At 34.9% G+C, this 16,433-nt stretch overlaps 1 protein-coding gene across 5 annotated transcripts in view; it reads left to right on the plus strand.

The window, feature by feature from the left end:
• The first annotated feature begins 2,210 nt into the window (after positions 1 to 2,210).
• Positions 2,211 to 16,433, plus strand: part of LOC127434805 (microtubule-associated protein 4-like) — a 102,705-nt gene continuing 88,482 nt past the window's right edge. For all 5 annotated transcript variants that reach the window (XM_051687803.1, XM_051687801.1, XM_051687802.1 and 2 more), the window contains exon 1: positions 2,211 to 2,288. The gene's annotated coding sequence lies outside the window, so the exon portion shown is untranslated. The remainder of the gene's footprint in view (positions 2,289 to 16,433) is intronic.

Here is a 16,433-nt window from a genome sequence, read left to right on the forward strand (position 1 = left end):
TAATCTTCTTCTTCTTCTTCTTCTTCTTCTTCTTATTATTATTATTATTATTATTATTATTATTATTATTGGTGTTAATCTTCTTCTTCTTCTTCTTATTTATTATTATTATTATTATTATTATTATTATTATTATTATTATTATTATTTTATAAATATTGTCCACGCTTCATTATTATTTTTTCACTGACAAGGTTATTATTATTATTACTATTATTATTATTGGTGTTAATTTTCTTCTTCTTCTTCTTCTTCTTCTTATTATTATTATTATTATTATTATTATTATTATTATTTTATAAATATTGTCCACACTTGATTATTATTTTTTCACTGACAATGTTATTATTATTATTATTATTATTATTATTACAATTATTATCATTGGTGTTCTTCTTCTTATTATTATTTTTATTATTATTATTATTATTATTATTATTTTATAAATATTGTCCACGCTTGATTATTATTTTTTCACTGACAATGTTATTATTATTATTATTATTATTGGTGTTATTATTATTATTATTATTATTGGTGTTCTTCTTCTTCTTCTTCTTCTTCTTCTTATTATTATTATTATTTTATAAATATTGTCCACGATTGTTATTTTTTCACTGACAAAGTTATTATTATTATTATTATTGGTGATATTATTATTATTATTATTATTATTATTATTGGTGTTATTATTATTATTATTATTATTATTATTGGTGTTAATTTTCTTCTTCTTCTTCTTCTTCTTCTTATTATTATTATTTTATAAATATTGTCCACACTTGATTATTATTTTTTCACTGACAAGGTTATTATTATTATTATTATTATTATTATTATTATTATTATTATTATTAATGTTATTATTTTTATCACACACTTTTAAGTGTGATTTAATTGTGAAATACCTTTTCACATCATTACACACATTTTCATACTATATTAAATCCAATGAACTGTATTTATTTGTAAGAACCTATACAGTAATTGGTTGATATACTGTGTTTATTTTGACATTCTTTATAAAAAAAATAAAATAAAACGCTAAATTCAAATTACAAAATGTTAATATTCACTACATAATGGACATTAAGAATAGAAATGGAAATCTCTTTATGCGGTATATAATGGAAATTTGTTTACGGAACAGTTTTTACAGTTTTGTTTTATTTATTTATTTATTTAAAATGGGAAGTTTCAATGTTAACACTGTTTTGTCTCCACTCTTGAACCTTTTAAGAGATTTCTGGTATGGCCCAATGGAAATAAGAGATCTTAATTAAAGTCTTCTCTAGTTATTGACACTTCTGAAATTATGGAAACAATGTGTTAATCCACCAGATGCAAAAATGTGTTATAATCAAGGTTAGTGAATCCAGCTCACTTCCGTGAGGAAATAAATACATTGACAATTAAGTTAATAGTGGTGTTTTTACAGACCCCAAAACAAACAAACAAACAAACAAACAAACAAAACCCACCATAACAGGTTTGGAATTTACAGTTGGTTAACGCTCTAAACTGCTTTAATAACAAGCCTTTTTAGTCTATTATGCCTTCTTTTATTATCCTGACACATTTCATCCATGCATTTCTGTTCTAAATAAAAATGTATAATCTTTATATTCTTATTTAGAGTCAAACTGAACCAGGGAAAAACTCAAACTAACAGTAATGAGTGGTGAAATCTATCCATGCATGTTTGTTTATGATCTGATCACCAGATGGCGATATTCAACCATCAGAAGATATTAAACTCCAGCAGTGATTTCAGATTTTCCTTTATGATTAGTTTAATTTTCACAAATATTATTTTCTTCACTTGAGTGAATGTCATAATTTAATTTAATTTAATTTAATTTAATTTAATTTAATTTATTGTAATGTAATTTTATTTAATTTATTATTTATTTTATATTTTATATTTTATTTTATTTTATTTATTTTTTTATTTATTTACATATTTTATTTTATTTTATTTTATTTTATTTTATTTTATTTTCATTGGTTCACCTCTGGCCGTATAAGGAATCAAACTCTCTCATTGCTCGCGCTGCGTGTCCATCAAAAGTGAGCCAGTCGGACAGACGGCGTGAGACCCGGAGACATTTCATCCGCGCCGTGAGTGGAGGAAATAGCTGTCCGTCGTATTTTCTTGACCAATGATTGGCTGACAGCGTCAGGGGGCGGTGACATTTGTGTGCGTTCAGTGAAGAACGCAGGGCGGATCAGTGCGAGGCCGCGACACCGACACACGCGCGGAAAACGCACCGAAATTAACGGAAACGGTAAGAAGAAACTTATTTAAGTACGTTAAATCATTTTTGTCAGCATATTTATCAGCCGAGAGAGTGACAGCGTGTGTAAGTGAAGTGTGTTGTGTGTGTCAGTTAATGTGAATGTGTGTGTTGCTAAACTGATAAGTCACACACACTCTTCTAATTACAGTTACTATGTGGTAAATTCACTGTGGATAAGTTTATCATTGTTGTTTGGTTGAAATGTTACAGATTTTATCAGTTCAAACATGAAAGTACACATTAATGATGCTGCAACGGTTTGGATTGTGTGTGTGATAATCTGATCTTGTGTTATGCAGTGGCGTAGCCAAGGGCGGGCCGGGGTGGGCCTGTGCCCCCCAGAATATTAGAGATTATAATTTGACCTCATATATATAACATATCAGTCCTTCACTACATCATATCCATCAGTTTATCATCTTAACTCATGCGGTCTGCAAAGTTTGTCCTGTGTGTGAGAGCTGGTGTGCAGTAAATGATGCCTTCTGCTGAGGATTTAGATATAAACAAACATTTTACTGGAGATACCCTAGATTTATTTGTGCTCTGATATTTGGTATGGAGAATGTTTTGATGTTGATGATAACATTAGTGTTTGTATGATGTCATGAGGAAATACTGGTGGCAAAACGCACAGGGACTTTCTGTTTTTAGGTTGTTTTGAAATGGCCTTTGCACAGGTATTAGCAGAAAAGATTATTAACAAAATCTATTGCACATTTTGTATTCACACATTGGACATGTTCTGTGTGGTTTTTAGCTGTGGCCTATGTCACAAAGCAGGATTAAGCAACTAGCTAGATAAGTTTAAACTTAGTTTAAGCAAACTCTGAATTTGCGGTACAAGTAAAGTGGATGGGCTTTCATCGCCATAGTAACATACGTTAATCGACTAACCTGCTCTGGGGCAGTTTATGTCCCCCCCCCCCCACAGGATCTCTCACTCCAATTTAAAGTGCACTTCATGAGACAGTTTGATAAATTTACAAAATAAAATATTTATGATCATTATTTATTGCATGAAATATATTTTGGCAGTCTTGCATTTGTTTAAAGACACATTTTTTCCTCAATAATTTTCCCACACTGGCTATAAAATATGCATGAATAAATAAACCTAAAATAATTATATAATTTCAAGTAAGATAGTAATACAATATCAATGGTGGTCAAATGACTTTAAAATGTAAAAGCTTAATTAATCACTCCACAATATACTGTAGATATATCAGAATGACTAGTGTTGTCAAAAGTACTGGTACTTCGGTACAAAGTCGGTAATAAAATAAAATAGATGTAACGATACCAGTGATTCTACAGTACCGGTAGTACCGAGCACCGACTCAATCCAATATCAGCGCGCAGAATGACTGACACACGACTGCTTTTAAATGCTCACGCTTATATGAGCGTGTGCTCTGTTACTCCTTTTACTCTGAAATGCACAACTAATCAAATTAAAATCGTGATATGTCCTAGTGCGATGATTAAACAGCGAAATGCTGCAATCTTAGTCTGTATGAGCTGCATGAGCTTTAAATGAATTTAAAGGAAACTCCACTGACTATGAGAATCATTCACGTTGTACGAGATGACAGAGCAGAGCACTAATCCACTCTCAAGCATTATTTTTATTTCATTTATAGAATTAAATCACAGCGTTTGCGCTTTAATGATCACACTGGGACGTGTAGCGAACTGTTTATCCGGAGAAGATAAACTTGCGTCAAAATGATGCATGATTATTAATAAAAGCACGATTCATAATAAAAGCTAAATTCCTGAAATTTAAGAAATTGAAATATTAAATGTATAGTAAAATGTAATCCTCACTGTAGAAATTATAATAATAATAATAATAATAATATTATTAATATATAAATATAATACTGAATAAAAGTTTGTTAAAAAAATGCAATGGTATGTTGAAAAGTAATTGTTCTATTTTTTACTTAATGTTTTTAAAAGTTCAAGGAAATATTTTTGATTAGACAACATTTAAATAATTAAATTAAATTAAACTTTAAAATATGGAATTGTTGAAATAATAATAATAATAATAATAATAAAAACAAATAAGTGTTATAAACACTTTAAGGAAACATGCATATCTTTTAATTTATTATTTACATTGAAATTTAACTTTAGGATAAAGTGTGTTCAATAGCACATTGTCATATTAGCACATTTTTTCAGCGGTATCGAAATTGATATCGAGAACTGTGAAATTTCACTGGTATCGGTACCGACTACATGAACATACAGTATTTCACTTGAAGTTCAATAAAAGCACACTTCAGCACCAAATATGTCTTTATTGTGTCTTATGCTGTTAGAAAGAAAGAACAAATAAGTCTTTATTAGTGCATACCTATCTCATTTTCCAATTGCTCACATTTTATTATTCAATAGTGTATTAATGTCTAATAGAATTAAATTATATTAAGTGAGTAATTTAAATGAATACTAAAGCTTTTCATTTAATTTTTTTTTTGTTTTATTATTTCAAATCAAGATATGAAACTTTTAAAATTACAAGCCTGAATGTTCTTGTAGTGGACCTATATAAAGTTACTGCTGTGTGAATGTATTATAATAATTCATGATTTCATAGCAATTATTTGTGTTGTGTAAATGTGATTTGATTGATCATATTTTTTTTATGACTGTTTAAATTCTTATAATTGATCATCATTTTCATAAACATAAACTCTCTTGCGAGATGTGACTCGCGCTGTTTCGCACTCGATTGGCTGTTCACTTCATTCATGTGAACGCGCTTGTGATCTAATCATAACCTCGGGATCAAACTGTGAATTAATGGAGAAAGTTAACGAGCGTGTTGATACCACTTAACCCTAATGAAGCCTGATTGGACTTGGTGAGTTTTGTCAAAATAAAACCAATCCTGGAATCCAGAATTTCTTCAGCTTTTTTGTGAAACACGGGACAGTTGTGTGCCAAAGATTCTATTCTACTCTATTCTGTTTTGTTCTGTTATATTCTGTCGAGTTCTGTTCTGTGCTGTTCTACACTTATTTCATTATATCTTGTTCTACATTATTCTGTTCTTTTTTCTGTTGTATTTTGCTGTCATTCTGTTTTCTGTTCTACACTAATTCTATTCTTTTCTGTTGTTCTACATTATTCTGTTCTTTTTTTCTGTTGTATTTTGCTGTCGTTCTGATTTCTGTTCTACACTAATTCTATTCTTTTCTGTTGTTCTACATTATTCTGTTCTTTTTCTGTTGTATTTTGCTGTCATTCTGTTTTCTGTTCTACACTAATTCTATTCTTTTCTGTTTTGTTCTACATTATTCTGTTCTTTTTTCTGTTGTATTTTGCCGTCGTTCTGTTTTCTGTTCTACACTCTAATTCTATTCTTTTCTGTTTTGTTCTACATTATTCTGTTCTTTTTTCTGTTGTATTTTGCTGTCATTCTGTTTTCTGTTCTACACTAATTCTATTCTTTTCTGTTGTTCTACATTATTCTGTTCTTTTTTTCTGTTGTATTTTGCTGTCATTCTGTTTTCTGTTCTACACTAATTCTATTCTTTTCTGTTGTTCTACATTATTCTGTTCTTTTTTCTGTTGTATTTTGCTCTACACTGTCATTCTGTTTTCTGTTCTACACTAATTCTATTTTCTGTTTTGTTCTACATTATTCTGTTCTTTTTTCTGTTGTATTTTGCTGTCGTTCTGTTTTCTGTTCTACACTCTAATTCTATTCTTTTCTGTTTTGTTCTACATTATTCTGTTCTTTTTTCTGTTGTATTTTGCTCTACACTGTCATTCTGTTTTCTGTTCATATAACAAGAGGAACTTGACCTCTGGTTTTATGATATATGGTTTTATGATTATGATATATAGCACACATACTTTTTTTTTTTTTTTTTTTTTTTTTTTTTGCCCTCTTCCACGTTTCACTTTGCATGTAAACTTTACCGCTGTTATTACCGGCTTATAACGTGTGTAAGTGTTGTTCACAAAGCTGTTCACATTTTGAAGTCAAAAGCAGATAATTATAAGTCTCATGTAATCGTGGGTTTCTTACATTATCGTTTTTTTTGAATAAGCTGTTTTTTATAGTTATGACTCATAACTTATGAGTGTCTTGCTGTGCATGTCACGCTCAGTGTCGGCTGTTAAACGGACGTTAAAAGGACTGCTGCTGTTTCTGCTTTACAAATCCACAGATTTGCGTGATGTCAGCGTAAATAAAACAACATACAATACAATATTTTTTTACACCCTTAAATGTAAGGGAATTTTCTTGTCTATATGGAGTTTTTGGACAATGCAGTATTCATCTCAATCGTTTTGACTTCTACCTGCAGTTATTATAATTGCTGAATAGAGCCTGACCGATACCGATTTTAGAGGGGGGAAATTCACCAATTACCGATATGGTGGCCGATATAGTTCATTTTTGAGCTGGAATGAAAACAGTCCTTTTCTATGTGGATTTTGCACCGATATGACTATGCAAAGGTACTCCGAAGGCTGCTTTCTTAAATATTTTTATCAAAGGATATTTGCCATTGTTATTATACATTGTCAACAAATTCTAGAAATGAACACTGAGAAAATAAAGAATAAATAAAAATACAATAAATAGCTTAATATACATCAGCACTGTATGTTTAGTATCAGTCAAATGCTGACTATATTAATACTGCCAGTCAATAAGGGTCAGGTTGTAAAACAAGAAGCATTTACACCTGCAGAGTCAAGAGATAAACAGCGGCAGCGGTGTTATGCCATATTCTGCTATACAAGTTCAGGGGAAACTTTCAACGGTGGAAAACCAGACTTTTAAATATTACATTTTGTAAATGCAATGACTGGAATTGTTCATTTGAAGGGGGTACCAAACTGTGAATCCTGAACAAAACAGTTTGGTGAATACATGTTTATACATTAGCTTCCACTCAGCTGACAACAATGAAAGTAGCTACGTGATTAGCTAGTTAGCTATAAGCTCGTTGTCACGGAGAGTAAAAGACGGACTTTGTTTATTTTACTTTCCAGCGTTGCATCTCACCAACTAGGTAACAACATAGCGTGAAATCAACACTCAACAGACACAATCCACCACCACACCATTGTCTGATGAGCTGCAAAAAGATGCTCTGATGTTTATCTTTCAATCTGCTACATTATTGACAGCACTGATAAACTATAACTGGCTAGCAGCAAACAAACATGAGTGACATGGTTGTCAGGGTTAACGTTATATTAGTTATATTGAAAAGGGAAAATGATGGGGTCATTGTTTATTAACATTCCAGTATGTATTTCACAAATTAGTTAACAACTTATTGAAAAGGCACTGCTGAACTCCGCCCTGTCTGCAGAGCCACCGTCAGCTCAGCTCTGTAAATAATGGAGTCGGAGCGCGCTCTGCTGGACAAACTACGCTATGACACCAGTTCTAAAGCATTGTTTTCTGCATTATATGTTCTGAAAAAAGTTTTCATATCAGCGCATATCGGTAAACATATACGGCAATACCGATATATCGGCGAAAGGCTAATATCGGCCGACCAATATATCGGTTGGGCACTATTGCTTAATGTTATAACATAAGCTTGTTTGTCTTTGCTTTTGGTTTTGCTTGAATTGGAGCTTATTGGTGCATAGTTCTTGTAGCTCAACTGGTAGAGGATGGCACTAGCAATGCCAAGGTCATGGGTTTAATTCCCAGGGTTACACACAAACTGATAAAATGTATACATTGAATGCATCTTCCAAATACATTAATGTAAATGTCTTGCCTCAAGACCCACATTTTACATTGCACATCAAGTTGTGACTCAACATGGCACTAAAACAGTTTAAAATTATTAATGTTGCTTGACATTTTATAGAGGTTGGTCAATTTAACATGTAAACAATTAGTCAGGAAGTCAGACACTATTGATTTACACTTTGCATGTGGGTGAAGATGATATACATGAAGTTTTTAATTTAATTTGCCTTGTTTACACATATGTTTAATGGTTGTTGCTTAAATGCAATCTGGCATGTTAAGTCATAAAGCAGGACTCCTCTAGTCCTGTTTGGTTTGTTGTTGGCTATTTTAATTCTGTTTGCAAAGTGTTAACACTTAAAGTGCATCAGGAAGTGAAAGGAAACAATCCAGTGTTTTAGGTGATTCCTTTGTGCTTGTTTGTGTGTATCAGATCGTTTACAGGAAGGGATCATAGTTCAGTGATAGGGCATGTATTGTGAGAGACATGTACTTGTACATGTGTTAGGACAGTGTGTGTTTGTGTGTGTGTTTGTTAGTGAAGATTGCTGAGTCACAGAAACCCCTGCATGATTCCTGACACATCTAGAGGTAGATAGATAGAGAGAGACTATCTGCATGTCTTGCCAAGCTGCTCTTGGTTTTCATACCATTGTGGGTGGATGCCTCATTACTTATGTATATTCGTAAAGTGATAGAGGAGTGCTGTTTCTCTCACAGTAATAAGAATCAGAATTTGGGGGAGAAATGTGCTTTATTTATTTATTTTTTTTTAAATTTTTTTTCTCCAATTTGGAATGCCCAATTCCCACTACTTATTAGGTCCTCTTGGTGGCGTGGTTGCCTCCGCTTCTGAGTCCGTCAATCTGCGCATCTTATCATGTGACTCGTTGTGCATGACACCGTGGAGACTCACAGCATGTGGAGGCTCATGCTACTCTCCACGATCCACGCACAACTCGCCACACGCCCCACTGAGAGCGAGAACCACTAATCGTGACCACGAGGAGGTTACCCCATGTGACTCTACCCTCCCTAGCAACCCGGCCAATTGGTTGCTTAGGAGACCTGCCTGGAGTCACTCAGCACGCCCTGGATTCGAACTCGTGACTCCAGGGGTGGTAGTCAGCGTCAATACTCGCTGAGCTACCCAGGCCCCCTAGAAATGTGCTTTATTGTCATGACAAAAAATGTCACAATGCAGGTGGTGCTAAAATATGTTACATTTTCTTTAAATGCAAAATTATGGTTCGATACTGTTGTTCTTTTGAGTTTGGGGTGAAATGTGAGCCAGACATTTCTTTGTGAGATTCACCCTGAGCGTGTTCACCTTATTGGTTGAGCCGTAATCTGCCCAACTGCTCTCAGCAGGATGATCACAGAGCTTTACGTGCAATCATCCACTGGGAAATCTCCAAGATCACCATTATCAAGCTGTTAAGTGAGGAGAGAGGGATTTCAGATGGACGTAATGAACTGAATGCATGATGGATGACAGAAAATTAAGCTATCATAGCTGTTCGAGTTCCAGATTTGGTTTTAAAAACTGATTTTACATGAACTGTTGTCAGAAGTGACATCAAGGCTATACAGTAGTACTGCTGTAATCATTTATTTATTTAGCATATGTTGCTAGTCTTGTGTAGTGTTGTCAAAAGTACCGGTACTTTGGTACCAAGTCAATACTGAAATAAAAAAGATGTAACGTACCAGTGTTTCTGCAGTACCAGTAGTATCGAGCAACAACTTAATCCGGTACCAACGTGCATTATGACTGACACACGACAGCATGTGCTCTTACTCCTTACACTGAAATGGACAATTAATCAAATTAAAATTGTGACATGTCCTAGTGTGATTTATTATACCGCAAAAGGCTACAGTCTTACTGTGGAAGAGATGCATACTTTGAATGAATGCATAAGTCTGACCGCTCATAAACTGGAAACTCCATAGACATTGAGAATCATTGACAACACGTTGTACGAGATGACACAGCAGAGCACTAATCAACTGTGACCCATGTAGTATATGTAAACCATATATTTATATAATTAAAATCACTTGCACTTTAATCTCTCAACTTTATTTATAAAGCATTTAAAACAACAGAGTTGACCAAAGTGCTTCGCAGTAATACAGTTTAGATCATAAAATGTAAAAATTACCACATACACAAACATCAGTAATCTGAAACACAAAATACAAACACTCCAAAACTGTGTCCAACATTTCATTTGTCTGACTCAAAGGCTAGTGTAAAGAGACGAGATTTCAGACGTGACTTAAAAGTGTTGCAAACTGTTTATCCGGAAAGTGAAGCTTCCGGCAAAAAACACATGTCATAATAAAAGCACGTTTATATAAGCTATATACTGAATAAAAATAAGCTAGAAATTTATTACAACTGTATAGTAAAATTAACTGTAATGATGATAATAATAATAATAACAAAAATTAAAACATGATTTCAGTTGGGTGCTACTTAAAAACACTTAAGCAATGCATCCTTGATTGAGAAACACTTGAAGGAAACATTGATTTCATTTAGTTTATTGTTTACATTGAAATGTAAATTTTTAAATAGGCTAAAGGAGTGTGTTCAAAAGCACATTATCATAATTAACATATTTATGCTGTGGTACCGAAATTAGTATCGAGAACCGTGAAATTTCACTGGTATCGGTACTTAGTGCTAACATTTTGGTACCGTGACAACATTCCCTCTCGTGATTAATTGTTAATATCTCTATTCACGATCCAATCAAACCCCAATGTATTAGTCTTGCCCTTCATTATTTCCCATGTCATGTTGACTTTAATTCCAGTGGATCTGTTTTTGCCTTCTGAAATCCAGAGCTTGACCAGTGCAAGATGAGTGTTTAGGTGTAGGGGATTGTTGGTTGCGTGTGTCTGGGGCAGATTGAGCTAATAAGTTACAACGAGGGACAAATTATGGAAAAATTTCCCTTAGAGCATTCACTGATTCACTAACACACACACACGCAAGATATGCATGTTGTCCACTCCACTAGAGTGCCTGCCTCTTGAATAGAGTGGGATTTGTGTCCCTGTCCCATTCAAAGGGACACACACACGGTAATGTCGAGCTGTCACAGTATTTGTGCACAGTCAGCTCAGAGGATGTGTTGGATCTATGTCAATTCTCACAGGCGTGTAACCTCTGGTAGGCAGCAGTATTGATCCCCACAATTTAGACAAACACTGTCATCCAGTGAGAACATGCTGTCTCATTCAGAACTGAGACTTTCCAAAAAACATTAGCCGCTTTTCTACTGTCGGGCCAGTGCGAGCCAGGGCCATAAACTGGTCAGCCGGGGTCAGTAGCCTCGGACCACAAGCCGCGATACAAAGCCATGCAGCGTTGCCCTAAAACCCACCTTTAATACGCCACCCTGGTGCAAACGTCACACATCCCGCCCATTTCACAAGCCAAAACAAACACGCATGTTATCTAGTTATCTAGAATATCAAGTTTATATTGCATGTAAACGTTAGCTAGCTAGCAAGATGATTTAACATTGACAACTCAATGGCTTTAACTGGCATGATGTCCCGAGCATGTCCCAGCACACCGTCCGTGATCTCGAACCATGGAAAGTTCTTCCTTTGGACACCGCTTTCTCCATTGTGCATCTTAACGGATTTGTAATGTGTCCGCAATTTTTTTCGCTGCGATGCAGGTGCGTGATGTCACAAATAAGTTAGTGATACACATTCACTTTTATTAAATGATATCGATCAATGAGTCAAAGTTCCTACATTACAAGATATTAAAGTTTGTTTAACAAACATTTGCAGAGACTGGTGTACAAAACACAGTAAATTAAACTCTCTTTTGATGATCGTATATCTGTTGCACAAATGCTAGCGTAGCAGCACTGTTTATTAGTTGGGTTGATAGGAAACAGTCAAACCCCGTTATGCTAATGGTAGTGTTGCAGTTTTGGTTGTTTAAACGTCAGTTTTCCAAGCATCTGGCAATGGAATTCCTTTATGGTCGGAGTTCGGAGAATCAGGTAGGAATATCCCACATCTAAATTGATTGAAACGCCACACGAGTGTCTCACTGATCTCCGCCTTTGACATTGACCACGCCTCAATCCCCAGTTGGCCTTCTTTGGCCCCGAGAAGGCACGATTAAGCCCTGGAAGTGACAGTGGGGGCGCAACTTGCCTTGGCATGCACTAGCACGCTTTCATTTGTCCCGACAGTGGAAACGTGGCTATTGAGTACTTGCAGCCTGATCTCATGAAAGTTACGTGATGGTGGCGGCATTTTTGCAAAATGACAACGTGGTTCATTACATGTATTGTATGTCAATTCCCACTACTTACTAGGTCCTCTTGGTGGCGCGGTTACTCACCTCAATCCGGGTGGCGGAGGACAAGTCTCAGTTGCCTCCACTTCTGAGACCGTCAATCTGTGCATCTTATCATGTGACTCGTTGTGTACGACACCGTGGAGACTCGCAGCATGTGGAGGCTCCTGCTATTCTCCGCGATTCATGCACAACTCACCACACGCCCCATTGAGAGCGAGAACCACTAATCGCGACCACAAGGAGGTTACCCCATGTGACTCTACCCACCCTAGCAACCGGGCCAATTGGTTGCTTAGGAAGCCTGACTGGAGTCAACAACTAATACTGTTAATAATACAATAATTATATATCAATTATCATATTTTATTTGAGCAATATCTCAAGCAAGAAAATACGTTTTCACCGATATTACTTTTTCCACATTAAGCTATACTCTGATGCTCTGTAAAATAAAACAGATTTGACATGGCTCTACTGATTGGATGAACCAAATAAGAAACTATTGGACATTAGCTGAAACACGAATACTTGACAGCATCACTTGAATTGTGCTAACGATTCTCAAACAGCCAACAAAAACAAGACAAACAGCAAACTGGCTGGATGCAGCATGTCATTAAGACAAAAAACAAAAACAACGATTTTAACCACCTAGAACTTTATGGTTATTCTTTAAATGCCATGCAAGCAGTGCTGTTTTCTTCTTCATACAAGCAAGAATCATCGTAACATGCAGCCTAGAGTGGCTTATTGTTTTATTTTCTCACAACTTTGTGAAACAAGCCAAAGTCATTAACTTTGGTATGATAAAGATATGAAACGAGGGGTTAAAGAGTTGATCATTGACTGCTGCTGGATAACAGTCTTCAGATGACCCAGAGGAAGGTCAGAGTTTGACGAATAAATGCTATCTTTGTTCAGACTGTGATGAGACACACAGGCAGTGTGTGTGTTCAATGTTGGTTTAGTTTAGCTGTGATTATGAGACACAGTCGAGTCGCTCTCCAAACCTGCAGCACTGTCACACTAGAGAATTCAAAGAATCTCTGGAACGTTGGGAGGCTCTCGTACATCCCTAAGGCCAGAAACATGCTTGATGCAAGTACCTAAATGCAGATGTGAATGCTTGGCCAATGCATTGCAAGTGTGCTGTCCTGTTTACATGCGTTCATCCGTTACTGTGGAGTTACAAACTCTAGAACTCGGTGGGGGGGGGATAGTTTCCTTCAAAGGTCTGTGCCATTAAACAGATATATTATTATTCAAGTATCTAGCAATAAACATGTCCACGGTTTCACTTGCTCAACAAGATTCTCTTTAAACTGTTGCTTAAAGGCAGCTAGTAGAGCTGGGCAATATGTCTTAAATTATATCTTGATATTTTTCAGCCTATTGACGATATTCGATATATATCTCGATAATTATGTATGTTGTTTTATTTTTTATCTGAGGAACCATCATTTAATCCAAACAGCCATTGTAGCCAAGTATGTTCAATATTTTAAAGACATTTAAATTAAAATATAATAATTAGTTTGAGAGGGAGAATGAAATTCAGTCATTTTCATTGATACAATTCATCTGATTTATCGGTCGGCCAATTTAATTGCCGATATTAGCCTTTCACAGATATATCGGTACGGCATATATGTTATACATTCTGATATGCGCAGATATTAAAACTTTTTTTTTCAGAACATATAATGCAGAAAACAGTGCTTGGGTGATTTAGAATTGGTGTCATTGCATAGTTTGTCCACTCCACTACATTTTACTTATATTGTACTTTTTCCAGTGTTGACAATGTATAATATTAATAATGTCAAATATTCTTTGATAAAAAATATTTGTTTAAGAAAGCAGCCTTCTGAGTACCTTTTTATTGTCATATCGGTGCAAAATCGGTGCACAATCCACATAGAAAACGTCTGTTTTCATTCCAGCTCAAAAATTAGCTATATCGGCCACCATATTGGTAATCGGTGAATTTTCCCTCTCTAAAATCGGTATCGGTCTCAAAAATCCCATACCGGTCAGGCTCTAATAAATTTTTATATTTTCGTTTGATCAAAGCTGTAGAGTATGTATTTGATTAAACACAATTTAATCATAACATTTAATTAAAACATTTAACATGGGAAGCAGAAAAGGCATAATTTTTAATCTAAAAGACTTTATGCAGTTCTTTTTGTCAATAATTTTCTGTGTAATTTCATCAAAAATCTGATTTTTTTTTTGTATTTTATTTGTTGCCTAAGGATCAAGTTAGTATCGATACCAAGGTACCAAGGCTGGTATCGTACCAAAGCCAAAATGTTGGTATCGGAGCAACCCTAATCACTTTATTTTATTGCTTTTTTTATTTCGTTTAAAGTGCAATTTGAATTTAGAAATGTCTTTTGCTTATGTTTTTCATGTTTCAATAAACAAATAAAATTTTTAAAACAAAATCAATAAAGCAAAAAAAATTCACCCACCCTCGGCAGGAGGTTGACGATATAATCGTAAATCGCGTTATTTTTTTAAGGCGATTATCGATAAAATAATTTTGACATATCGCCCAGCCCTAGTTACTAATGTTTGGAATTGCGTGAATGCTTGAACCTGCATGACGTCAGAGGTTATTTATTAGAGACGGGCCACTTCTTCTATTTAAATGAACGGGAGAAATTGGAACGATCAACTAAGGAGCTCTGAGCGCCCAACGGTCAATGGATGCAGAAAGAAAGTCCTCCTTACAGTTAAAAGAGCCAGTCATCTTTTAGATACAGACATCGCCTGTCAATCAACTCTAGAACGCGCATGCACATTAGCTATACAAGCCTGGAAAATTGCGTTTTTTAGTATAATATGAGCTAAAGAATCATAATTGATGATTCCAGTGTTGTCAGATTTTATTGCTGATTTGAAATATGTTATTTGATCGTAATCTTGACCTACCGTTTTTGAGATTTTGGTCTTTCTCCATTCAAGTAGATAGGAGCTGCACTGGCATGACTGGAAATAGCCTCTCGAGAGCGTTTCAAAGATGGCCGACAGTGAACTGACTTGCTTGTAAGACTTTGATGACTTTGATTTCACGATGCACATGCACACAGATCAGCGCGTCACTGGTTTGTTCTGAATCACACACAGACCGTGTTTATCTTTCAATCACAGACTTTTGTGGATTAATAATCATGTATGACCAACTCGCCATTTTGATGTTATTTTGATTAATTGTGCAACCCTGAAGGATCGTGAAATTAGTCTACTGATGTGCTCTTTATGAAACTTAATGACCAAAAGAAAGCACATCATCACGATATTCATGATAATGGTCAATTTTACATCATAAGCAAAATTATCTCGATTATATCGTTGATATTCTATATATCCCCGAGCCCTACCCTATAGTTTGTGCTAATTACCGCTTTAATGCCATTTGAATGAACCCAGAGAATTGCGTTCTGTCACAATTCCCAAATCAAGTTTGTGTTGCTGGAAGTGTTTGTGTTAATGTATTAAGTTTGTTAGTCTTGAGTTTGGGCCTTATTTACTTCTTTTATTGGATGTTTTTAAGCCACAGTCTACCTTTAAAAAATGACAAATCTAAAGATTAAACTCAGTATGCTGTTATGCTTGCGTAACTTCTGCTTTAAAGGTTTTGTCAGTCTTTAATGATTTTCTTTGGGCTGGTTTCCATCCTGCTGTCAGTGGTTTTAGTTTCATCCACCATGTCGGGTTGTAGCATGTGCGAGTGTCAGCAGAAGCAAAAGCAGAAGTTACTGAAGGAATAGAGAACCCGACTGAATAGAATATGAAATGATGGTTGTCGTTTAGCTGCACTGATGCATGGAATTTTTTTAAAGGGACAGTTCACCCAAAAATGAAAATTCTCTCATCATTTACTCACCCTCATGCCATCCCAGATGTGTATGCCTTTCTTTCTTCTGCAGAACACAAATGAAGATTTTTAGAAAAATATCTCAGCTCTGTAGGTCCTTACAATGCAAGTGAATGGTGACCAGAACTCAGAAGGTCCGAAAAGCACATA

Source organism: Myxocyprinus asiaticus, chromosome 44 (genome assembly GCF_019703515.2).
Source record: "Myxocyprinus asiaticus isolate MX2 ecotype Aquarium Trade chromosome 44, UBuf_Myxa_2, whole genome shotgun sequence".
Taxonomy (NCBI): Eukaryota; Metazoa; Chordata; class Actinopteri; order Cypriniformes; family Catostomidae; genus Myxocyprinus; species Myxocyprinus asiaticus.